We start from the raw sequence: 20,595 nt of genomic DNA, 5'->3' as shown, positions 1-20,595 counted from the left end.
CCAATATACAAGGGTAAGACTTCATTTTAAGCTATTATAGACAATCACCTCTATGCACACTACAGAAACGCATGTAAACCAGGACAAAATATTTTAAAAATCAAATTAATGGATGTAGATGTTCACTTCTTAGAATATAATTTGGTATTTTTTGGGTCCTGAGATGGCAAAACCCCTTGCTGAAAGGAGTGCTTCCAGGGGCAAGGGGAGGGACCTCTGGTGGCAAAGGTCAGGGGTTAGGGGGCAGAACTTCCAGTCCCAAGGTGGCAACCAGGGGGTAGGACACCTGTCAAGGGAGCAGAGCTACCCATGTGGCCCTCGACAACTAGCCAAAACTTGGTAAGTGGCCGTCTGCCTGAAATAATTGCCCACCCCTGCCTTAGATAGTTTATAAAAGCCAGCGTGAGCTACAGCCCCTCCTTTCTGGTGATGCATTTGAGATTGACTTCCAATCCCATTGTCTGCTGCCCTGCTGCGGGACGATAACAATGGCGAAGTCTGGTTAAAAAGGCAAACAGCCCCAGCAAAATCTGCTTGGAAAAGATAAAGCTTCAGCTCTATGCCTGAGAGCTACAGAGTTTTAATTAATGTAGAGATGTGATCTGAGGGCCAGGGTTTGGTGAGAACCTGGACTGTAATAAACATGCTGTACTGAAAAAATTGGTTGGTGATCTGCAGAAGGGGAAATCTTTTCTGCTCCAGTCTGTTAGCGGGTATCAAAGAGCTGTTGGCCTGCTCTCATCACAGCTGTTATTGCGGCCTTTAACAATCTCCATTTATAGCTCAGGAATTTGCATTGTGGGACTCCTTCCTTTCCAAGATTATTTCACATGCTTTTTTGAAATTCTGTGGGTTGCCCAAGTGCAGTGGTTGGAAAGCATGGGTCCCTGGCAGGCTAATGGGACCATCACAAGTTAAAATAGATTGTGTGGCATGTACCAGATGTGCTTCCAGCACCATTTCCTGCATGATTGCTCACAAACTTAAAGCATGAGCAGGCAGCTTTACCTTGTGGCAAATGGGGAGAAGGGAAAAATGCATGTTCAGAAAGAAGAAGGGATGAATGCTGCAGGTGAATAGAGGCACAGTTACCTCCTCCTAATAAGCCAAGATGGGTTGACAAGCCTTTTGCACCAGAGAAAAGAAATACAGGGCAACGTTGTTTATAATTATAACCAACTTCCCTGTGAGTGGGAGAAAAGGCAGCTAAAAAAGGGTGTTTGCTGTAACAGTGTAGATCAGTTGGCTGTTTCCTCCTAACAAAAATACCACTTTTTGCCCTTGAGGTCAGTGAAAGTGAAGGTTTGTTTTAAATGGGGCTCCTTTATACTGAGGCTTTACTGTCGCACAGGGTCTGTGTCCTTTATGGTTAGTTGCCTCATTCCTAATAGTAGGTCACTAACAATGGGCCTCATATTTGTGCCAACTCCATGTGCGCCCAGCAGACTCAGTGGCTCCAACAGCATTAGCTGGTTCTGATGTAAGTTGTCACTTATGGTTGGACTCCAACCTAGAGTCATGGTGGGGTTGGGTAGGCGGGGGACACCCCCCCCAGATTTCTGTGCCAACAGTGGGGCATGGGGCTGCAGCCTGGCTGGAGCCAGGTCCTGGCAACAGTGGGGGTGGTGGCAACAGTGCAATTTCTGTGCCAACCATGGGGTATGGGGCTGCAGCCTGGCTGGACCCAATGCCCAGCAGCATCAGGGGCAGTGGCATGGAGTTGTCCTCTTCCACCGTCAGCACTTAAGTGTCGCCTGTGACTCCAACCCTTCCCTCTTATCCCCAAATGGCCAGGCTGATCTGTTTCTAAAGGGACAGTTGGTCTTCTGAAACGTTGCTGTAGCTGCTCAGGTCTCCTGTTGGCCCTGGAGGTTAGCAGCATATCTGCCAGTCTGGGGTGGGTGAGGAACAGGAAGTATCCCTCCCATTGTTCCACAGTTTGCTTTTTGTAACTCACAGTTGTTTTCTCTATGTTAGTTCATACAACTGTTTTCTCTTTCTTCCTTTCCTTTTCCCTGTCTCCAGCTGCCGATGAAAAGTTCTCCTTTAAATATAGCCCTGGAAAGCTGAGGGGAAACCAGTATAAGTCAATGATGACCAAAGAAGAACTCGAAGAGGAGCAAAGGTATGTTGAACTTATTTTTGACTGTTGGAGAAGGCCAACTCACTGCCTACCGCTTGCAGCACATGGTTGATTTGACCCCCAGCAGAAGGAGCAGGAGCCCTGGGCTGGCCAGCAAGCTTGTGCAGTGCAAAACTGATTTGAGAAGTGATGCGATTGTGACCCACTTTGTGGCTGTTCAGGCCCCTTCTGTGGATACTCTAAAACCAGTTCCTCAACTGGTATAAATCAGCATACCTCTAGGAAAGATATTGAAGTGGATTCTTAGCTGGAGTAGATCAGCATCATTTCACAAACTTCACCTGTGCAGTTGCATACATTTACACTGGCTGAGAGCCTGGCCCTACCACCTTTCTTCTTCCTTTGTCTGCTGTCCCTATGAAAGGCCTCAGAAATGGGGATTTGCAAAAGAGGAATAATTAAAACACAGATGCTGCCTTGTTCAAATATAATATCATGTAGATGCTATTAGTATTTTCAATCAATACTTCAGATTTGGGCCTTGCAGCGTGGTTGTAAAAGAGTAATAATCACCACCACCACCACTACCTTCTCTATTCAGCTGCCTGCAGGGCACACAAAACTGGGGATGGCCCCAACAGGGTTTGTTAGGGGAGGACACGGTAAGAATCTGGCTTTCAAACATCTTGAGTACTCGCAACATTGAAGGAAGTCAGTAGGAATGGAAGTGTCCAATGACTCAGAAAACCAGCCCCTCTGGCCTCTTCCCCATCTCTGATTTCTACGTATCGATTTCACATTCACATGCTGAGAATGCCTGAAGTTTGCTTCTCTAGAACGCTACCTGGGGCTCTTCTTAAAACTCTTTCCGGGGAAGGACTTGTCACCTTTTCATAAAATGACCTCCCCAGAGAAGAAGCCACCATCTTCCAGTCTGCTAAGAACCAAATCAAACCCCAAGCTTGTCCCTCTGCGCAAACCACAGCCCATACACAAGATCCTGTTTTGAATAAATCAGTCACTGAACAGAGAGCACCATATGGCAGGTGGCACCCATGCTTCTGAGGGGTCCCAGCACCGTGGGGCTCTAGAACAGCACTGATTAGTGCTAAGAACTGGAAAAACATAAAGAGCAAACTTCTCTTGGTTGACTTAAGCCAGAACGCTGTGCAAGAGGAAGGGGGGTCATGTGGGAAACCTGCCCTGCTGCTGCCTGTGCTGCACTGCTTGTCCAAGTAACTAATGCTCTTCAGTCTCCAAAACTAACTTGATCCCTCCTATACAGAGGCCTTGAAGCACAGCAGGGGCACCCTTTTATTCCACAGGGATAGGTAAGTACAGGGAAATACCAGGTGAGTTCATCTGGTAACGGAGGCAAGTTCTTGAGTAATGAGACAGTCCCTGGCTGTACTATAGACCTCCTGACTTCTGCAGTACCTTCTTTTTCAAACAGTGCTAAGATTTGCCTTGTTAGAGAGCCTCAGGGATCAGACTTTCTTCCTATTTAGCACATCATCTTCCAGATTTTACCCGTTGCCTTTACGAAAGTTGTTTTTCTGAGAAATTCTCCAAAGATACCTTGGGGACTCTGTGTTTTAGTCCTCTGAATATGAATGATTAGCCTAACTCCACTATGTGGTCTCGTGCACACATTATACGCTCTCTTCACCTCCCATCCCTGTTCTGAAGGAAGGTCTGATGAAGTGAAGTGATCTAGTTATGAAATTGCCTCCAGTTTATAAACGAGCAAAGCTTTCCAGGCTCAGCCTTACTGGGTCCACACCAGCTAGGCCGATCCCCAGATATTATGACAAAAGGCATGATATAAAAATCAAGGTGAGAAATGGGCTAACTGAAGCTGTCAGTGGAGTGAAGGGGACGGGGATTACACCCTTGATTCACACTTTGCCAACAGGCAAATCTTTCTTTAAGACCTTTATGACTTTGCCCTTTGCTGTCCAGGGCTAGGAGGGCAACCTTGATTTTTCTAGGGAGGTAGGAAAGGTAGCTTCTTTCGATGCCTTCTGCATGCATATTCCTCTTCACAATGCAGTGAGTGGGGTTTAGTTGTTTTCCTTGTTACTGTGAAGCACACTATATACTTGTATTTCTGCAGGGGAAGTCTTGAGCCCTGTGTCTCCATTGCCTTGCACCTTGTGCTGGTGCAGAGAGGGTGTAAAATGCTCCAAAATCACAACATTGCCTGCTTGATAATGGTGCCAATGTCTATGAAAGGGGCAGTACAAGAAAGAATTGGACCCACATTGAGGACAGTTATAGAAAACGTGTCATGATTCATTTCTCTTATCCGAGCTGGACTGGCTGGAAAACAAGAACTCCATTTTGCGTAGTATGTTTTGAGGCTTTGGAATTTAGTGGGGTGAATCTGAGCTCTTTTGAGATGCTTCAAGAAAGAAACCAGAATAGCCTGGCGGTTGGGACACTTGCCTGGGGTAGCTGGTGTTATGTCACCAGGTGTGACTGCCTGGTAGTTGATCAGAAAATCCCATCCTAGCCATGAAGCCTTTCTAGTGAAAGGTTTATCACAGGTAATGTGTTCCTACAAAACACTTTTTGGTTTCAGTGTATTGACTTTTTCTGATTTAAAAAAAAAAATGGTTTCATTGGAAAATTAAAAATGAGCTTTACATGTGTTCCAGCCCAGGACATACTAGTAAATATACCTGGTTCTTTTTTGAACAGAAGACCTAGATGAAGGCTAAGGAAGAACAAATTGTTGTTATCTCGTCATTGGCATCACTTTGTATGGCTTTCCCTTTGAAATCTTTTGAAACAATTTCTTTAAGCAAGTATATGATGAATCCTCCTAGTAGTCAGCATTTTGGTGCCATCCAGCAAGGAAGGGGTCTTGCCGACTTTGAAGGAATGAATAAGCGGTCAGTGACCCAGTCTCTTTCTAGTGACTGAGAAGACTGTCCTGTCCTTGGTGTAGAATCCACTCTTGGGCCCAGACCTGCACATTTTGGGTAATGATCTCTCTCTCCTGGAAGGGGTTGGGGGAAGAGCTGCACGCTCAAGGGCAAGATATGTTGGATGAACTTCTGATTTGGTGGGCTGTGCCTGGAGAATGGCTAGCAAAATGTATCCCAAAAAATTCTTACTCAGATTCCTGTCAGTTGGGATCTTATTAATAAATCTTGCTCTTCTGTGGTGGTGTAACCTTTCCAGCCTGCTGAGAGGAAGAGCCTGGAAAGACAGTCACTTTAAAGGTTACATTTGCATGAAAGGGTATGTCTAATTGCAGACTGTAGACATACCCAAATGGGCTTTAAGCCAGCAAGCCTAATCATGGCAGCACAGAGCTCAAGGTAGGTTAATTTACCCTGATTCTTGGCAGGTAAATTCACAGGTGCTGAGCTCCATCCTGCCATAGCTATTGTGCTACTGGTCCCCAGCTACCTCATTCAAAGTTTGCTCGGGCTTCGCTACACTGCACGGCTGCCTAGAATGAAGTTTGAAGCGTACAGCCTGTGGCATTTCACTCGCTCCCATTTTATCAGTACATTGGAAAAGCCAGGTTGGTTTCTCTTTTTAAGTGTTGCCACAGATAGAGCAGCGACTCTTGTCGAGGTGATGCTGTGGGATTCCACATTTTGGCTTGTTCCAGACCAAATCTGCTTGATGTACAAGTCAGAAGAGGATCTCCCCTTCCTTCAGTTCCCAAATGTTTCGCCACCCCCTAGGATAGGAAAGTCCTGCTTGCCTTGTTTTTGCTTCCTGTACCTTCACCAGCAACACAGCTTCTAGCGCTTGGGATTAGTTTTGTTGCTAGGAGGATAGATATTCTCCCACTGGCTCTGCCATGGCCAAATGGACTTTGTTGTTTGTAGCAGTGTGCACTTATTTTGCTTTTCGCCTCTCACTGTTGTTGTATTCTGACCATACTCTTAGCCCTCTGATCTGTTAAGAAGCTAGGCATGTCTGCTAGCTTTGTTGCATTGCTTCCACTGTGAGAGGGCCCTGATGGATGAGTCCTGTATGACTGACTGTGAATGAAACAGAGGGGGCTCTTGAGATTATTCTTAACAGGCTGAACTCAAAATATGTCCTGCCATAGAAATGTGTCACCAGGCTCCCTTGGACTGCATGTGCGAGCTGAACCAGAAGTGATGGGCTCAACTCAATAAATAGTCAATTGGTTAATGGTCAGAGTCCTGGAGTCTTGTCATGTAGGAGGTCAGGCTGCCTGAACCCAACGATCCCTCCTGGCCATAACGTGGGAGATGAACCTTCCTGGCCCAGTGAAAACATGGCCATAGAAGTTAACAGGACCAGGATCCTGTCATATGAATGCTATGTGGAAGTTAACCCTATGGATGCCTCATTTATCCCAGCAAGGGCCACCAAGGATTTCACCACTGATCAGTTTGCAAGCATTTCCTGTGAGCTATTTTGCAGATAGACCTTGTTGAGAACACTTGGGTTGCATGTGTGGCACACGTTCAGACACACTAAGCTAATTCTGTGCCTTCTGCCACCTCAACAGGAAGCAGTATAGCATTGTGCAGTGCTGCACTGTGCTTGGGCAGATGTATCCTGCCTCTCAGCAGTGTGCCATGCACATGTGGCTTCCGGTGAGGGAGCTGGCACGGACACTGCAGGCTATGGTATCTCTGCATATCTCACTTGTCCCGTACAGACCCACACGTTGCAGGTTGCTGTTCGACTTGGGGTTGCTTTTGAAAGCTGTTTCCTGCCTCCCATACTAAGGGCCATGGGCAGACTGCTGTATTTCTCTTAACTGCTCCTTTATTTTTCTTGTTGATGCCCCATGTATCTGTGTTCTTTTTTTATTTTTTTTTCCCTTTTCTTTAAAGAAGCTTTGTATGTTTGTTTCTGGTTTTATTTCCCCCTGGATCTTGGCTCTGGCATCAGCAACTTTTCATTTCAGGCTTCACAGCATCCTCTCCTCTTCTAGCTGATATATTGGGGCAGGGCGGCTGTCAGGTAAGGCACTGACTGGATCAGTTGAGAGTAGTGATGCAGCCCAGCATCTTTCTTTGTCCTACCTCTTCTCGCCCCACCCAAATGCACTCCTCCAAGCTGCCACACATCCCCCGACAATGCTGCCATTGTGATGTGACCCAAGTTTACTACATTTATATTGCAGGATTGAATTGACCTCTGACCTCACATCCCTGTAGCAAGCACCTTAGGTCCTCGGCCACAAACATTCTTGCAAATCTTTTTGGTAAGGACACAATGCTTCTTAGAAGTAGTGGTACCACTGATAACCTCTTCTAATGTGTTGTGTTTTTTTGAAAATGAAGTTGACCATGTTTTGTCCCATACCCCTCCACCCCATTCCCACTCCCTCCCTCATAACCAATTAATAAATCTGCTCCACTCTCCGCCTCCATCTCATTTTCCACGAACACCCAAACTTGATCTAGTGAAATGGGATATGCAGACTTCTACTGTCCCGCTCCCATGGCTTGGTCCTGCTTGGAACTGAGCCCTTGGGACTCCCCCAGGAAAAGTGCAAGTCTTGGGATCTGTCCATCCCATTGGTGGGCTCAAACCATGAAACTTGGGAGCCTAAAGTCAGACACTGAACTCCATGTTGGTCTCCCGAGTTTGAACACCAGGGTCACACACTGAAGGACTGAGTTGTCATGAATTGTGCCTTGGTTTCTTCAGACTAAACTCAGCTGCACAATCGTTTGGATTTGTCTAGCTGATAATGCCCCGTCTGTGCCTGGAGGAACTGTTTCACCACGGGTGAAAGAGGAAGGAGACTTAGCAAAATGGATTATTTGGTGGGAGGGAGGGGGAAAGGGGGTGGAAACTACTTTTGCATGTCATTGTCCAAAACTTGCAGATGATTTTGTTGCAATTTGCTTGTTTCTCCAGCCAAGCTGAGCCCTTAACCCTACAGCTGTGCTAAATACCGTTTGGAGAAAGGAGCACAAAATGTACCAGAGAGACTGTAATTTCCTGTCTCTAGCTATTTTAGTCATAAAAGTAGAGGGATGTCTCAGAAAGGGAGAAGGACAACCGGGCTGAGAGGGGAACCCAGGTCCTGTGTCACAGAAATCTTGTCTTCCTCATTTTAAGGATTGGTTCTGGTTTCAGGCCTCAGTTTCCAGCCACAGGGATAGCTACCTCTGTACAAACCATTGATGTAAAAGGCTGAGCCCCAACTTCTACTAATACTTTACCAGTGCAGATTGCAGCTGGGTGTGGCTTAACCAGTTTCCCTGAGGTGTTTGCAATGATGCAGCCCAGTTTCTTCCTCTTCTGTGTCCCTATGACAAGGTATTTAGCCAAATTCACAGATTCATTGGAATCTGACCAGGGCCGCATCGTGAGTGCTTCTGCTGCAGCCTCAAGCTCACAACCTCTGGGCTGTCAACCGTGTGCCTTAGCACCTGTGCCACCGTAGCCCCCTGCAGTCCAGTATAGACAAGTGGGTGGGCAGAGATCTTCAAGGCACCCTGGGTGATTGACTTGCATGCTGACTGGTTGTAATGCAGCCTTTGCAGCTGCTTCTCGAGCTTGGCTCTCAATTGGATAATAATTATTTTGTATCTGGGCAGGAAGATAATCAGGACTTTGTTCAAGTCTTCCAGCTTCAGCAGAGCCAGAAAGTTTTAGCAGCAGAAAGCTTTCCTTTGTATTGAAGGGGAAAATAATTGGGAGACAATTCTTTTGTCCAGATAATGTCAGTGTTTAATCCCTTGAAAAGTCCTGGCAGAACTTGTGCAGGTTTCACCAGGCTTGAGGGGTGGTGTCATCCAGAGCCCATCCTCTCTCTACCACTCCTCCCTTCCCAGAGTTAAGGGCTGGAGGAAGGAAAGTGTTGTTTGTAGGGTTTTCTGTCCCTCCTTTGTGGGATCTCGGGGCGGGGAGGGCATAGCTGTGTAGGGCCAGGAGATTCTTCGGTTACCCTGTTTCCTGCATAGGATTAGCATGAGGTGGCAGTTATGTTTTTGGTATAAATCACCTTGCCCTGGTGGGCGTGAAGCATCAGAGCTGTTTCTCATTCTTGTGTTGGCTACAAGACTAGAGAACAGCTACCTTATCAGCTTCTCACATTCTTGGGTGAAACTTCGTAGTTTCAACTAGCCCTGTGGGATAGGGTGGGGTGCCAGGGTGGCTTTTGAAATGGAACTGGAGGGCTTTTGTCCCCATTTTTTTTTTAATCTGGTGAGAGGCTGGCTCTAATAGCTACAGGAAGGAGAAGTGGAGCCTTATGTGAGTGGGAAGAATTCCTGCCCACCCACTGAGCCACCAGGAATATTCTTTCCCCCCTGCAAAGATAAATGCCTGGAGCTGGGGTGCCCTCTACAGGGCCTTAGGAGCCTTGCCAATGTGGATATTGGTTTCAGGCCAGCAAGCAGGACAGACTAGTTTTAAAGGGAGGCTCTTTGCTTTGCTGCTTAGTTGGGAGCAGGTGGAATTGGGGGTGAGATGATGCACCAGATTGTGTTTCTTCAGACCAGCCCAGATTTCTGCCACAGTTACTGCATGATTGAATCTGCAGCTACTCTGAGAAATCCCTGCCTTGCTCAAAGTTGGGAAGACTGAGGATGAAGTAAAAGGGGATTGTTTCGTTTGAGGGCAGCGGGCTCATTGCCCAACCGGCTGGCTGAACTATCTGGGGGGAGATTCCTTCCCTTGGTTGAAACCTTTGTCCACCCCGGTTCCATCTACACTCTTGACTAAGATGAACAGAGGGTGCAGAGCTCAGATCCGAGTTAGGCTTAGGGTGAAGTTCAGGACCAAGCTGGAGTTCAGGAATAGGGTTGTTCGGATGTTGTGAGCTGATCTTGTGAGGTATCCATGCTCTTCAGCCACACCTTAGTACTAGAAAATTGGCCCCTTCCTAGTTTGGGTCCAGTCTAGAATCCAAATTATAGTGGATAATTGCTGAAATGTCAAGGGGTCATGGGGAAGGTTCCCATCTCAGCCTGTGCCCATCTCTAGTTGAGGGTGCTGAGAGAGAGCCCTTTCCTTTGTCTAACATCACAAGGTACATCTTGGATCAAAAGGGGGATGCAGCTGGGCCTCTAGGGGAAATGTTGTAACATTTAATTTGGGACTGGATGGTAGCAGTGACAGCTCCTCCAGGACAGACAAGACAGTAGCTGTAAGAGCTTGATTGACCATCTGATGGACTTAGTCTATTCACTGTTTCTGTTTCAATCATCTTCAGTATTGCCCCCTCAAAAAAAGCAAGCTGGGGTCAAAGGGGGAGAGGGGGAGGGCTGTATTTTTTTTTTTTTTTTTTTTGTTACAGCCACGTTTACACTCCAAGTCCCTGTGCTCTCAGCATCTCCATTGCATGTTCCTCTCTGCTTGCTTTTTCCTCTCTGCAGCATGGGGATAGGGTGGGCATTTCCTCTTCCTCCATCGCCTTCCTCCCTCAGTTGCTTGCTTATTCCTTCAGCCCTTCCTCAGTAGCTTTGCTTTCCTGTCCAGCATGGCGTTTCTGTGGGATGAGAGAGGCTGGTAAGTGTGGTGGTGTTTGTTCCCTTTTTGCTTTTCATCTTCTGCAGCATGATAGTCACTCTGGGATGAGGGAGGAACAGTGAGGGGAAGGGACTGATCAGCTCTGGGGGGAGCTGATCTTAATCAGGTTGTCCCCTAACCCACTCCTTTGATTAACCATGGGGGGAATCTGTAGCACTGCCTGAGTAAGCCTGGCTGGGCTCCTGGGATACAATTCCTGCGTATTCATGCAGGAAACAGCCTGCAAACAGGGCAGTGAAGATGCCTCTTATCTCAGTGGAGTCTCGAGTTCAGTGCTAGGGCATAAGCTTGGGGGCTGCTCTGATCTACTTGGGGTACTTGGTACTGAGCTGTCCTAACTGCTGATTTGGCAGGGCTGTGCACACATGAGTTGGTGGTACACCCAGCCTTGCTTTGGAAGTGGTATAGATATACCCAAATTGTCTTCTGGGCAATGCAGTGCAGTGCACGTTGCCATTCAGACCCCCAGCCTGTTTTGATGAAGTGAACTTTGATTCACAAAAGCTTGTGCTCTGTATATATTAAGTTTAGTTTGTTTACAACGGTGCATATCTACCCTGTCCTATTTCCCTTCCTCACCATCTCTCGGATGGGAGCCATATTTGTCATGAGACTCCATTAGCTCGGTTCTGTCACACTATCCTTGAAGGTCACCACCAAAAAAGTCTCGCCCAGTATTAAATTCTGGGAATGGATGGCATGAGCTCCTCTTGGAAGAAAGCAGCACCCCTGGTGTTGTGGACACCATATCTGAATGGGATGGTGCTCTTCCACCAAACCTGTCAGAGCCACATATAGAAAATGTGTGTGAGGGCAGGAACTTTGAGAGCTCCCAAAAGCCATTCCATGGGGCTAGAATCTCTTCCTATTGACACACAGGCCAAGTAGAAACCCCATTTTGAGGGCCTGGGCCCTTTTTCTTTGGTTGGCCACAAATTTTCCTGAGGCTCATGGCTGTTTCTCCATGTCTTTGCCATCTGTTACTCACAACATGTCTTCACCTGCTTCTGCTTTGCTTAATCGCATTGGCAGCTTGGCCTTCTCCACCTGCTAACTCGCTGGGAGTCTGATCCTGCTGGCGCTTCTGCATTTTCCCCAAGGCAGGCAGCAATTGGAGGCTGAACACTGAGGCAGTGAATAAGCTATGCACCAATAAGTGAATGTGAAGACTTTTTAGCTGATAGAACTTGCCTGCACAGAGGCTGGAATAAGGCATAGGTCCAACCTCTTATACCAGTTTACATAGCACTGTAGAGTTTGCCTCTTTTGGTAGGATATTCAGGGGTCTAAGTGAGTTAGGAACACACGTCCTATTGGAAGTCAATGGGATTTGACCTTCTAAACCACATGAAGCTGTATCCTTTGTTTAGTGTGCTTGTGGGATGCCCAGCGTTTTTGGGGGTTGCTGTGTGTGTTTAGCCTTTTCACTTGAATTCCACCCTGCAACAAAATTGTGGACACTGCTAATTAAAAGCTCCTGTCCTAGCTCTTGTCTTCCCTCCTCATCTCTCTCTCACTAAGCATAAACTGTTTCTACTCTTTTTCTCTCTACTGAAGCAGCTTCTCCATGGCTTCCCCAGGGGCAGAAAAGGTTGTCCCCAGGCTGGAGTGACCTGGTTCAGCTCTGAGACACTGAAGGCAGGCACTAGCACCCAGCCACTGTTTTTCCCTGCAGCAGCATGGAGAAAGCACCCCCAGCCAGCGCTTCTCCCCACAGTGGCATGGGAAAGTGCCTGCTGCCAAAGCCCCATAGCTGAATCCAACCCCTGCTGTAGAGAAAACTCAGAAATGCCGTGTCCTGCCTCCAGTTCAGCAAAACCTCATGATGCTGCAGTGAATCAGTGAGATTATTTAAAACCCTGGCCAGGTGGCTGGGCAGGGGGCACTCCCTACAAACTGGACACTACAAAATTTAAAGTCATAATAGAGCCTGAACTGCAAGGGAAGATAAGGGGGGAAAGTGGTGCTGCTGGAAGCATCCCACAGAAGAAAGACTGGTGAAACTGGAAGCCCAAAGGTGAGTTGGACAGGTGCATAGCAGTGGTTCTTGCACCCAGTTATCGGGGTCTGTCTGTTCTTGGGAGGCCTTCCTCACTGAAATCCCATCTAAATTGAGAGCTTCTGTACTTGCCCAGTTAATCCTTCAGGGAGCCAGCCAGGTTTTGCCTCCCCTCGCAGGGTTTCCCATGCATCGAGGCCTGCTGCTCTTGCCAAAGGAACAGGAGGTGCAACCGCTCCATGCTTCTGACATACAGGCTCAGGGGGACCTGCCTTCTATGATATGCGGCCTGAAGCAGTGTCCCTGTTGCCTCCAGTTAGCAAAGTAGCAGGCCTGTGCGAAGCAGCTGCAATTCGCTTCAGATTCGGCCAATTCAGGGGATAGTGATTCGATTTGGTGACTCAAATCACTGTCCTGAATTGATTTGGCCGAATCTGATTCGGAGATTTGGTGGCAACTGATTCGGCCGTATCTCCGAATCGGCCAGGCCAGGCCCATCCCCCGCGCCTCTTCCAGCCCGGCAATGGCTGCCCCTGCCCGCCCCCGCTCCCGGCACTTGTTAAAAAAAGGCTCTGGCCCTTTAAGGAAAAAAAAAAAAAGAGAAACCCCAAACTCACCGCTCCTGCAGAGCGGGGTGATCCCCGCTGCCTAGCACCACATGGGAAGCCCTTCCACAGGCTCCCCCCCAAAGCCCCCAGGCTGCCGCAGGAGCGGTGAGTCCCAGGGCTTTTCTCCGGTTTTTGGGTTTTTTTTAAAGGGCTTAGGCTGGGACAGTGGGGGAGGGGGCTGGGGGGCTCATGCAGAGCCCCCCGTGCAGTGGGGGGCAGCAGGGATTGCCCCGCCCCCCTCCGCCTAGCAGCACCTGGTGAGCACTGGGGCTTTTCTTTAAAGGGCCGGGAGCTGGGATAGGTGGGGCTGGGGAAGTGAAAGGGGGTTGGGTGGGCTGGGGGGAGCAGGCAGGGGGCCGGGGGGAGGGGTCCCCCAATGGTCCCCTCCTCCAACACCCCCTCCCCTACTTACCAGCTCTGAGTCCGGCTGCAGCTCCCTCCTGCAGGCACCGGGGACTGCCCGAATCATCGAAGCTCTCCTAATCTTTTCCAAAGATTTGGAGAGCTTTGAATCGATTTGGACCTTTTAATTAGTCCCCTGATTCAATTTGATTCGGAGATTCAGCCACTGAATTGGGCTGAATCTCCTCTGAATCGAATCACCATCCAAAGATTCACACAGCCCTACAAAGTAGTAGTCCTGCTTGGGAATTTACTCCATTTCCCTTCTGAAAGCCTTGGTTTATAGATACTCCATGAGCAAGGGGTTAAACCCAGAATTTGATTTGTAGCCCTTCTGCTACAGCTTTCACCTATTTGAGGGAGGCATGGGCTCCATAGCATCCCTGTCCACCCCCTTCTGCCAGCGCTTGGAAATGCCCTCCGCTCTGTTTCTTGTCAGTCCTCCTTAGCAGATCCCAAAGTCATTCTACTGCACCAGACCTGTTGTGGGAAGGAGGCAGTCCTGGAGCCCCCACACTGCCTCTGCCTGTTACGAAAGAGCTCCATGACTAGGAATCAATACCCTTCCCTTAGGGGTGACCAAATAGGAGATCTAGCATTCCCCACAGAGCTGTGCCCTGTGGCCTGTAGCACCACTGGCTTCTGCCGTGGATGGGTCACCCATGGAGCCAGCATGTCCCAGCCTGAGTGGATCGACATGGAGATTTCCCTTTTGGGACCTGCAGTGTCCTAACCTCCATCCTTACTCTAGAAGAGGACAGCTCTGCTAAGCCCAGTTGTATGCAGGCTGAAGGAGGCTCTGGGTGAGTTACCAAACCTGGCCCTTAGCTGGTGGGTATTTGGACTGTGCCTGCCCCAGTTGAGAAGATGGGTCTCCTGTAAAGGTGAAGACTAAATGAAATCCTTAGATGGGTGAATTGCATGGGGCACAGAGAGACTGAATAGCTCTGAGACATTACTGGGACAAAGTGAGATCAGAGGTGTGCACCTCCTGAAGCGTCTGCCTTGAGGTAACTGCCAGGCCTGGTGGCATGGAGCAATCTGACTCGCCCTTCCTGTGCTGTCTGGGCTCTAGACTCCATTGCAATGTCTGCCCCTTCCTCTTCCTTTCACCCCACTCCCTTGCCAGTCTTATCAACCTAAGGTGCTTAGAGCCCCCATCTCCTTAGTGCCTCGTACCCTTTAACACAGATACCCTCACAACCCCTGTGAGGTGCAGGCAGTGCTGTTATCCTGATGGTGAAGATGGAGAACTGAGGCACAGAAAGAGGAAGTGACTTGACCAAGTTCACGCAGAAGCCTGTGGCAGGACTAAGAATCAAATCCTGACCTCCTAAGCCTTCAGCTAGTATAGTGACCACTGGGCCATCCTTCCTTCCTCACTTGTTTTTGCTATTGCCAGGTGAGTGGTACATGCCATGGTTAGGTTTGGTTGTGCAGGAAAGTAGGAGTTAGGATGCAAAGCTTTGAATCTTGGTGCTTTGTGTAAGGTCTGTGGCTTCAATAAGCTATGCTCTGCAGTGGTCTGAATGCTCCCACCTTAAAGCCAAATCAGAGTAGACCTTAATGTAAATGGATATCTGGACCATTGGGTTTGCAATATTATACTGGAAAAATGTCCTGTCCTGTCTGGAATCCTGCAGGGGGTAATGCCCAGTACCTGATGCTTCAGATATCAAGGAACTTTTTCCCTCTTGCACCTGCCTGGATTAACGCACTTATTTAAGTGTTATGCTTCTCTGAAGATGAGGAAAGAACTCCTGCCTGACCCCCCAAGCAGTCAGCTTGTGTCCTCAAGCATGAGCTCTGATTACCCTTCCCTTTCCATGCATGGCTTGATGGTGATGAGCTGATCCCCTTCAGGGGGAAGTTGTCTACTTTGAAGAATTCCCTTCGTTTGCCTTTAAGTGGCCAGATACAGAACTTGCTTGTACCGTGAGAAGCAGCATAGTCGCACAAGAGGCGCTTAGCCAGAGCATCTTCAATTCAGATGCTAGGTCATAAATGGGGTTCATTTACCTGTCAGAAGTGTGAGGGGATTTTGCACAGATCTGGAGATCTGCAGGAGATCTGCTTCAGCTGAGATGAGATGTCCTTCACGTAGGACTGTGAAGGTAGCATGTGTGTAGGCCTGTTTGGACTTACTTTCTAATCTTTTAAGCCCCCTGGAAGTTATGCTGGCCTGCTCTGACAAGTGTTCCACAGTGTATGGATGCAGCATGTTACCACTAGGTGGTAGCCTGTTTGCACTGCAAAATGCCTACCTCCAGATAGAAGCAGAAACGTGCGACTCACACAGCTATAGTTTTACTGTAGGTTTTTCCCAGGTGACTCTATACCAGATTCTAGTAAGTTACTCGGGTGTAAGACTATACAGTGTGTCTGTTCTTGTTCACACCAGTATAAGAACAGGTTCCCCTGGTATCAGTGTGTTGCATGTCCAGGATTTGTCTTCCAACCTTGGCTTTGCCAATGATTCAATGAACGACCGCAGGGAGAGTCATTTACCCTCTCTGTTCATCAATCTACCCACATAGAAAGTGAGTCTTATAATTCTCTGCTTCCCTGGGATGTGTTGAGGATCTTCCCATAAAAAGCAAAGCAGTAGTATTTACAGATGGAACCCAAGGAGTGCCTGCAAATTGTATGTCCTGTTGAATACAAAAGGTGGAGATAAAGCTAGAACAAGATGTAGGATTTGTTGAAAGATTCCTCTGCCCTTTTTGTGAGATCAACATGCAGCCAGGTCTTCATCACAAGCCACACTTCCTCCAGCGGGATTGTATGTACAGAGAAGTATTCAGCCACACAAGTAATCTGATTCTCCAGGTTGTTTGGCCTCTGGAAAGGTCAGGGTGGGACCATGGGCCATCTTAATTCTATAGCTACAAATTATCTGAAGCTGCCATAGCCCATGGTTTGTGGATTAGGAAGGCTGGAATGGCATTTGGTGCCAGACGAGAGGAAATGCATTCAATTTACTCTGTTCAGGTTTTAGACTACCTTGCTGCAAAGGATGAAGCAAAATACCTCATGCTTCTGAGGCATTAAGGTTTGAAAAAGGCTTTTGGTGTTTCCAGAACATTTCCTAGCCTCTGCTCCTACAATGAGTTCTCTTCCCTTGCTTGTTACACAAGAAATGAATAATTAACCCTACCCAACAGGTGAAATGACTGAAATGATTTCTCTTCTTTTTTTCCTTGTTTCTCTTTGCAGAACTGAAGACTATATGAAGTTGTCCCTAGCCTCCTCCTAAAGGCTTTTCCCTTGGCATCTTAAAGGCTTGAGAGAGATACCAAAACCAACCAAACACACACAAGAAAAATCAGTAAACCCTCAAAACTTGGGACTTTCTCCTTGGCTGAAGTTGGGTTCTTCAAAATAATTCCTTGTGGTATCAAGCTGGGGGAGAACCTGTTACTTGGGTCCCTGGAGTGGGCCAGACTGGAGTTGTGTTTGGGGGGTTGGGACCTCCTGAGGGACCAGGACCCCCAAACAGAACTGAAAGTGGACACCAAATATTCAATGAGTCTGTTTAGCTGCGTTAATCATGTTGTGTTTGCCCTGTCTGAATCCCATAGTTCACCTTTTAGAGGGAATGTTTAAATATCAGCTGTTAGCTTAGCTAAGCTCACATGTTATATCAGACTCTCAACCCACTTCCTCCAGGGACCAAATTCATTCTTTATCTTTGAACAATATAGCGTGTGATTTCAAACACTGTGTAAAACTTTTTCTTGGGTGGGAGGCGGGTTGAGGGGAAGGGTCGCAGGCTCTAGCTGGACTGGCTTAATTTTGCTCTGTAATAATTTTTGCAGAGAGATGATCTTTTAGGTTCGGTAGCAGGAAGACCAGAGAAGTGAAAAGCATTGATGTTTTAGCTCTTCTACTTGTGAGGACTTCCATTGTGGGGGTCCATGCCTCCTTAACAATTGTTAATGCTTGGATTTGCTTTTCCTTATTTTGGTCCCTTAAAGAAACAAACATAAGGAAGTGGCCCTGAGACTGAGGGCTCCCTCTGGGTTACAGTGAGTTTTAGGGATGCCGTAAGAGATGTCCCATTCCCTTCTCCATTCCTTTCTGTTGCTATTGCTGGCTCAGTGACTTAATTGCTTTACCCAAGGCTGAGCACCTCTCCAGAACTGTCACGTATAGATGATCCATACTGCTGGGCATCAGTGCCTGCTTCATAGAGATCAACTACAAGTAAGATCAGGTTCTTTTGCAGGAAGTCCTTCCATGGGAATAAGGTCTTGAGTTCTCTACTGGTAGCACTTACTGTTCTGCAGAACTACCAGGCTAGGTTGGAACCTGTCCTCTTGAGTGTCCCTTCTTTATGTGAGGAGGCTGCCTCTTAGCTAAAACATTGAGCATATCAAAACCCAGGCTGCTTTGTTGTTCCTATGCAGACAATACTTGAATCTATTTTCTCTGTTGTGCTTTGTGATGCCTAGGTTTTGGAGAATATTTGTCTGTAAAAAGGGCTTATTAAATGGACTGTAGAAAGCTTTAGCTTTAGAGGAAGCCAAATTGCCCTTTCCAAGCCAGTAACTGCTAGCATATTCAATGGATTATGTATGAATCCTAGATACCTAAGGACACTCTGCTTCAGCATAGCAACCATTCCTGCCTTCTCTCTCCATGCTGGCTGGCACATATGATGTTCCAAGCACGTGACTATGCAAAGAATGCCTTATATACGTATATGTTTAAGTTATATGGCAATATGTACATCGAGCAAGAAAAGTCTATAGCCAAGCCCAGATTTTGTTAGGGGTAGTGAGTTAAACTATTTCTTCAACAAAAAGAAAATGGCTTTCTGGGTATTTTTTACTTTTTTTGTATCTGAAGGTGGCTCTTATACACAGGACTGTAATTCTGGTGGCTTGAAACTGTAAATTGCCTTTGTTTGGTCCAATAAACCTTTGAATAGTTCATATGGATTGGGGTTGTGTAGTTTGTTTGTTTTCCCCCCACCCCCGCTTTTTTGCTCCTTCCCTTATGTAGTTCTGGTGACACTCTAGCAGTGGTTGATAGCATGGCATCTGGGGCTCATCTCTGTCAGCCCTTTTGTTGCCCTTCCTGGAAATACTTGCTTGGAGCTGATACCCAATAAGCATTTGGTACTGTGTCAAATGTGGAGCAAGACCTGTTTTTTTCATCAACAAAGAGATCCTGCTGCTTTTACAGGGTGGTGCTATGATGAAAAGTAGAACGCAAAGTTCAGTGAAAAGTTAACTGTCTAGAATGCGTAACTTCTTTCCCAGTAAATTTAAATGCATTCAGAATAAAGCCTTTAATGACAGAGGATCAGAACTTAATGCACTTACTCGCATAAGGAGCATATTGTAGTCCCCTGGACTTTGGTGGGAACAGAATTTGGCCAATGATGGATACCTTTGAAAACAGCACCCCAGCAATTTCTGCATTATTCCTGTTTGAGCAATGCAGAGCTAATACAGCTGGGAGGGGTGAGAGAGAGTTTGTGCCTGCATCGTAAATTCCAGTTCCAGAATATTTGGTCAGAATTATCATGGGTGACAATTACATGATTTGGGATGCCTCCATACAGAGGCCCTGTACTTTCAAACAGGGGATGCTCAGCACTTTCTGAAACTCAGGCCCATTTAAGGTATCTGTGAGTAGACACCCAAAGCCACTAGTTACTTTTGAAAACCTTTGGCTGGGATTTTTAAAGGATCCTAAGGGAGTTTACTGTACACATCCCATTGTCTTCCAGAAAGACTTAGGCTGCTTTGAGTATCTCAAACCTAGTCTAAATGATCAGGGAAGAATGAAACCCTGCTTCAGTTCCAAGTTGTTTCTATGTAACTGGTGGGTAAAAAGTATTGTTTTACTGGTAAATGCCAGCAGATTTGATCTGGAACAACTGAACTGACAAATGTGGAGCTCTAAGATGCTGTTTTCTGTCTTTCGGACCAATTACACTTTACTGATACTTTTCTATTCTCTTCCCAATGCTCCCTTCCCCAATCATCTCCCTTTGGATAAACTCTAGACTGTAGAGAATGACTTCACAGGGGCATCAAGTCTTTATAAACTGCATTTACTTGCATAATACTTATGTCTTTTTTCTGAAATATTGCTGCCAAAAACTAGGGTGCAGCCATTATGCACACCCTAGAACAAAGCTGAGGAAGGTATTGGTGCTGAATGGAAGTTGTGATTCTGTGTTCTAATATCCACCCATCTACAATGATCATACAGACAAGACTGATGCAGAGTTGAACTCAAGTACCCTGTGGCATGGGTTTCCCGCATCAGTGCATTCCTTTCTTCAATAAACTGGGTCCCTTTTTTAAGAGAAGTACCATTTGAATCTGTTTCTTTATGCATTTGAACATGTCTATTACATGGATAATTTGTTTTTCAGGTATTATTCAGGGGTGTGGCTACTACACCTGTGCATGGCTATTACATGAGTAATTACGGTATATCTCTATCTACCTTAAAACTGAAACCTCGATTTCAGAGCCCTTTCTGTCACACACACAGAGAGAACCAATTCATGTTGGATTAAAAAAAAATAGATTGAGATTTGTCTGCAATTGTTTTGGGGAAAAATGCTTGTCAGTGAAGGCTGTTACCTGAATTTGTTATCCTGAATTTGCTTCATCCTGTTAACTTTCTTGGACTAATGAGGAAGAGAGGCAGAATTGTTGTTGTTGTTATTCTCAGCAGGAGTGCATTTCAAATATATTTGTATAAGGAAAAGAACATATACTGAATTTCTTTGAAATAGGTTGGAGATGTGTCCAGTGGTGTTCTGAAGTTAAAATATGAAGATCAGTAGCTACTTTGCTTCCTTTCCTTTCTGTGCAGAAAAGGTCATCTCTGGGCGTTCTATGCAAGTTAGAAAAGTATGTCAGAGATGACAGGATTTCTGAGCCTGATGGATTTCAGTTTCCATTGTTTCAGCATGTCCCCAGCTTCACAGTCTGTACACTTTTCACTATTTTATTTTGATTGAACAAAATCACAGGTCA

At 46.7% G+C, this 20,595-nt stretch overlaps 1 protein-coding gene across 1 annotated transcript in view; it reads left to right on the top strand.

Moving 5' to 3' along the window:
* Window positions 1–18,531, top strand: part of JMJD6 (arginine demethylase and lysine hydroxylase) — a 69,015-nt gene extending 50,484 nt beyond the window's left edge. Inside the window, exons 8-9 of the mRNA XM_025197502.1 lie at window positions 2,026–2,125; window positions 16,805–18,531. The gene's annotated coding sequence lies outside the window, so the exon portion shown is untranslated. The remainder of the gene's footprint in view (window positions 1–2,025; window positions 2,126–16,804) is intronic.
* Window positions 18,532–20,595: the final 2,064 nt, after the last annotated feature.

The sequence above is a fragment of the Alligator sinensis genome, unplaced genomic scaffold (genome assembly GCF_000455745.1).
Source record: "Alligator sinensis unplaced genomic scaffold, ASM45574v1 scaffold400_1, whole genome shotgun sequence".
NCBI lineage: Eukaryota > Metazoa > Chordata > Crocodylia > Alligatoridae > Alligator > Alligator sinensis.
The sequence above is the reverse complement of the archived record's forward strand: the minus strand, read 5'-3'. Positions and strand labels throughout refer to the sequence as shown.